This window comes from Coregonus lavaretus (assembly GCF_964263955.1).
Source record: "Coregonus lavaretus genome assembly, chromosome: 6".
Classification (NCBI taxonomy): Eukaryota; Metazoa; Chordata; class Actinopteri; order Salmoniformes; family Salmonidae; genus Coregonus; species Coregonus lavaretus.
The window spans coordinates 34749228-34755481 of NC_139993.1; positions in this window are offsets into that span (position 1 = coordinate 34749228).

The window sequence follows — 6254 nt, forward strand, 5'->3', positions numbered from 1 at the left end:
ATACTAAGCAAACCAGACTGCAACATTTTCTTATTTTTTTATTTACATATAGCCAGGGGCACACTCTAACACTCAGACATCATTTACAAACGAAGCATGTGTGTTTAGTGAGTCCATCAGATCAGAGGCAGTACGGATGACTTGGGATGTTCTCTTGATAAGTGCTTGAATTGGACCATTTTCCTGTCCTGCTAAGCATTCAAAATGTAACGAGTACTTTTGGGTGTCAGGGAAAATGTAGTGGAGTAAAAGTAAAAGTAGTCAAAAATATAGTAGGCCTCCCGAGTGGTGCAGCGGTCTAAGGCACTGCATCCTAGTGCTTGAGGCGTCACTACATACCCGGGTTCAATATCAGGCTGTGTCACAACCGGCTGTGACCGGGAGTCCCATAGGGCGGCGCACAATTGGCCCAGCGTCATCCAGATTAGGGGAGGGTTTGGCGGGGGGCTTTACTTGGCTTATTGCGCTCTAGCGACTCCTTGTGGCAGGCCTGGCGCCTGCAGACTGACGTTGGTCATCAGTTGAACAGTGTTTCCTCCGACACATTGGTGAAGCTGGTTTCCGGGTTAAGTGGGCGGGTGTTAAGAAGCGCGGTTTGGCGGGTCATGTTTCGGAGGTGTGTTTTGGGTCATTGTCCTGTTGAAAAACAAATGACAGTCCCACTAAGCGCAAACCAGATGGGATGGTGTATCGCTGTGGTAGCCATGCTGGTTAAGTGTGCCTTGAATTCTAAATACATCACAGACAGTGTCACCAGCAAAGCAACCCTAAAAGACTACTTAACTAGTACTTTAAAGTATTTTTACTTAAGTACTCTACACCTCTGATAAAAAGCGTTGTTTTAGAGATACTGTATCATAAAGCTAAGTACATGTAGCATACTTGAACAGCTGTTCAAACCAATCACACTGGGCTTATTATTGTGGGAGAATCTAAAAATCTTATTTTATTTGTCACAACATCTTGGTGTCATAGTGTGCTCCAACATATGGACTTTGTCTATATTCTGAAATACACATTTTCACATGAATTTATTCAACATTAAAATACAATATGAATATCTCAGAACTACCCTTTTTGATTTTGTTCATTTTAAGACATATTGCTTGGAACAATATACTCTACAAGTACATCACATTTCCAGAGTTGGCTTTCTGCTAATTCTAAAGTTATGATACATTTTAAGAGCACCGCCAACAGTGACTGGTAAATGGGAACTCCCTCTGCTCGTGATTTGCTGAATGTGCAATCCTAAAGGAGGGCTGTGATTAATTGCCTATAATGTCAATTTCTATGTAAAGAATGGGTCATATCATTAAAAGTACCAGAGAGCCCACTCTGGAAATGTAATGTGTTTGAAGAGTATAATGTTCCAAAAAATCTGTACAAAAAAAAAATATCAAAAAGGGTAGTTTTGAGATATTCATATTAATATTTTTTATGTTGAATAAATTAATGTGAACATTTGTATTTCAGAATCCAGACATAGTCCATATTTGAGAGCACACTATAAGGAGTATAATGACACCAATATGTTGTCTGTAACATGTACGGTTCACAGAGAAAAGAATGGCGCCGGAGGAGATGGCTGCCGTTTTACGGGCACCTAACCAATTGTGCTATTGTGTGTGTGTATTTTCGCGTTATTTGTAACTTATTTTGTACATAATGTTTCTGAAACCATCTCTTATGACCGAAAAGAGCTTCTGGATGTCATGACAGCGATTACTCACCTCGTACTGGACGAAGATTTTTTCTTTAATGAGTCGGACGCTAAGGATTTTCTTCAGACACCTGACAAGGCCCAAATCCCCGTCATTTGCATGAGAAAGAGACAGAGATATCGTGGACGTAGGTCGGTGTGCCTTGTAAGGATCTGACGGCGAGTGGGTAATCTGCCTCTACCATCAGTCGTATTAGCCAATGTACAATCATTGGATAACAAAATAGACAAACTACGATCAAGGATATCCTACCAACGGGACATTAAAAACTGTAATATCTTATGTTTCACCAAGTCGTGGCTGAACGAGGACATGGATAACATACAGCTGGTGGGATATACGCCGCATTGGAAAGATAGAACAGCTGCCTCCGGTAAGACAAGGGGTGGCGGTCTGTGTATATTTGTAAACAACAGCTGGTGCACAAAATCTAATATTAAGGTTTTGCTCGCCTGATGTAGAGTATCCCATGATAAGCTGTAGACCACACTATTTACCAAGAGAGTTTTCATCTATATTTTTCGTAGCTGTCTACTTACCACCACAAACCTATGCTGTCACTAAGACCGCACTCAATGAGCTGTATAAGGCCATAAGCAAACAGGAAGATGCTCATCCAGAGGCGGCGCTCCTATTGGCCGGGGACTTTTATGCAGGGAAACTTAAATCCGTTTTGCTTAATTTCTACCAGCATGTTAAATGTGCAACCAGAGGGAAAAAAACACTAGACCACCTTTACTCCACACACAGAGACGCGTACAAAGCTCCCCCTCGCCCTCCATTTTTCAAATCTGACCATAACTCTATCCTCCTGATTCCTGCTTATAAGCAAAAACTAAAGCAGGAAGCACCAGTGACTCGGTCAATAAAGAAGTGGTCAGATGACACAGATGCTAAGTTACAGGACTGTTTTGCTAGCACAGACTGGAATATATCTTCCGATGGCATTGAGGAGTACACCACATCAGTCACTGGCTTCATCAATAAGTGCATCGATGACGTTGTCCCCACATTGACCGTACGTACATACCCCAACTAGAAGCCATGGATTACAGGCAACATCCTAAAGGGTAGAGCTGCCTCCTTCAAGGAGCGGGACTCTAACCCGGACACTTATAAGAAATACCGCTATGCCCTCCGACGAACCATCAACAGGCAAAGCATCAATACAGGACAAAGATTGAATCGTAATACACCGGCTCCGACGCTCGTCGGATGTGGCTGGGCTTGCAAACTATTACAGACTACAAAGGGAAGCACAGCCGCAAGCTGCCCAGTGACACGAGCCTACCAGACAAGCTAAATTAATTATATGCTCGCTTCGAGGCAAGCAACACTGAAGCATGCATAAAAGCATCAGCTGTTCCGGACGACTATGTGATCACGCTCTCCGTAGCCGATGTGAGTAAGACCTTTAAACAGGTCAACATTCACAAGGCCGCAGGGCCTGACGGATTACCAGGACGTGTACTCCGAGCATGCGCTGACCAACTGGCAAGTGTCTTCACTGACATTTTCAACCTTTTCCTGACTGAGTCTGTAATACCAACATGTTTCAAACAGGCCACCATAGTCCCTGTGCCCAAGAACACTAAGATAACCTGCCTAAATGACTACTGACTCGTAGCACTCACGTCTGTAGCCATGAAGTGCTTTGAAAGGCTGGTCATGGCTCACATCAACACCATTATCCCAGAAACCCTAGACCCACTCCAATTTGCACACCACCCCAACATATCCACAGATGATGCAATCTCTATTGCTCTCCACACTGCCCTTTCCCACCTGGACAAAAGGAACACCTACGTGAGAATGCTATTCATTGACTACAGCTCAGCGTTCAACACCGTAGTGCCCTCAAAGCTCATCACTAAGCCAAGGACCCTGGGACTAAACACCTCCCTCTGCAACTGGATCCTGGACTTCCTGACAGGCCGTCCCCAGGTGGTAAAGTTAGGTAACAACACATCTGCCACGCTGATCCTCAACACGGGGGCCCCTCAGGGGTGCGTGCTCAGTCCCCTCCTGTACTCCCTGTTCACCCATGACTGCATGGCCAGGTACGACTCCAACACCATCATTAAGTTTGCGTACAACACAACAGTGGTAGGCCTGATCACCGACAACGATGAGACAGCCTATAGGGAGGTCAGAGACCTGGCCGTGTGGTGCCAGGATAACAACCTCTCCCTCAACGTGATCAAGACAAAGGAGATGGTTGTGGACTACAGGAAAAAGAGGACCGAGCACGCCCCCATTCTCATCGACGGGGCTGTAGTGGAGCAAGTTGAGAGCTTCAAGTTCCTTGGTGTCCACATCACCAACAACCTATCATGGTCCAAACACACCAAGACAGTCATGAAGAGGGCACGAAAAAGCCTATTCCCCCTCAGGAGACTGAAAAGATTTGGCATGGGTCCTCAGATCCTCAAAAAGTTCTACAGCTGCACCATCGAGAGCATCCTGACTGGTTGCATCACTGCCTGGTATGGCAATTGCTCGGCCTCCGACCGCAAGGCACTACAGAGGGTAGTGCGTACGGCCCAGTACATCACTGGGGCCAAACTTCCTGCCATCCAGGACCTCTATACCAGGCGGTGTCAGAGGAAGGCCCTAAAAATTGCCAAAGACTCCAGCCACCCTAGTCATAGACTGTTCTCTCCGCTACCGCACGGCAAGTGGTACCGGAGCGCCAAGTGTAGGTCCAAAAAGCTTCTTAACAGCTTCTACCCCCAAGCCATAAGACTCCTGAACAGCTAATGAAATGGCTACCCGGACTATTTGCATTGTCCCCCCCCCCCCCCCCCCCCTCTTTTAAGCTGCTGCTACTCTCTGTTTATTTTCTATGCATAGTTACTTTACCTCTACCTACATGTACATATTACCTCAATTACCTCGACTAACCTGTTCCCCCGCACATTGACTCTGTACCGGTACCCCCTGTATATAGCCTCGCTACTGTTATTTTACTAATTGTTTTTTATTTTTTTTTATTTTTTTTACTTAACACTTATTTTTCTTAAAACTGCATTGTTGGTTAAGGGCTTGTAAGTAAGCATTTCACCTGTTGTATTCGGCGCATTTTACAAATAAAAATAGATTAGATTTGATATGGTCTTACTGGAGGTATGGATAGGTCTAAAAAGGGCCTAAAATGGCCACTTTCATCATGATAAAAAATAAATGTTTGTGATACAAATGTAAAAAGCATGTCAAACATCCTTCCTCCCAAGGAAGTTTCTGTGAAAATTGCCAAAATAATCGTATAAACCAAAAATATTTTCCACTCCTGCTGGCATGGAATTGCCCCTCTTTCTTCAGAAGTTTTGTCACTGTTTTTAATCATAGTTTTGTGGACTTTGTAAGTAAAGTCTATGTGAAAGCACTGTTGTACTGGAAGTGATAAAACTATCCAGAAGTTGTAGAACTTAGAACACCTAGCTACACATTGTAATGGTGATATGTGAATGCTGTTACACCTTAGCCAAATATTTTTATAACTAAACCAAGATAGACCACAGCCTGTCGTTTCAATTGGGAACAAATGAGCCTGCGCCATAGTGGGCAGAACCAGCAAGGAGGTGGAGCCAAGCACAAGCTAGCGCAATCCTATTGGCGTGTTCAAGCATATATTTGCATATTTCCGTTGGGGCACGCCTAGTCTGTGAAGTGCACTGTGCAATAACTCAATTCACCTTTGCAGTCCTTCTAAACAATGCAATTTTTAGTAAAGCGTAAAGTCTACTAAACTTAGTCCACTCTGTTTGTAACATATTCTAGTTTTGGGAGCAGGAAACTGTATTGAGATCAAATGTTTCATTGATTAATAAATTAGCAGAATGTCGGCCAAAATCCATCTCGTTCCATCTTCTCCCAATGCCGGCCACTGGGCTTCCTCTCATTACCATATTTTGTAGTGAGTGGAAACGCCACCCGGATCATTCACATTTATACATCTGGTGAAATATCTGTCTCATTGTTCTATCTGTTCCTTAGCTACTGTAAAGTATTGCAAGGAAATTTTCAACTAACCTGTTCTTGCCTATATTTTCCTCATTCTTCATTCGGGAAAAAAGTGTATTTGATAAATGTCTGTGTCCAGTTGTAGGTTTGTTGAAAAATTCCTTGCTACACTTTACAGTAAGGTGTAACGGCTTTATGGAAGCATTCACATATCACCATTACAATGTGTAGCTAGATAACACCCTGTATTCTCCAGCTTGCCCATGTTTTGTACAGTTTACAGATTATTTACAAGGAAACCGAAAACGATTATATATTTTAATACATTTTAATATTTTTTTTTATATCTGCCTCCCGACTGTTTGCCTATCAATGGGCCTAGAACCTGTAGTTTGATTAGATGTTACATTTGGATGATGGGTGGTAAATCATGTTGCATAATAACACTGTCTGATTCTTGAATTCTGTCGGTCTGTCTTTCTGCCAATGTGTCTTTCTATTTGTCTTTCTATCTGTCTGTACTTGGCTAATTATCACATGTTCTTTGTCTGTGCAGTTTTATCCCTG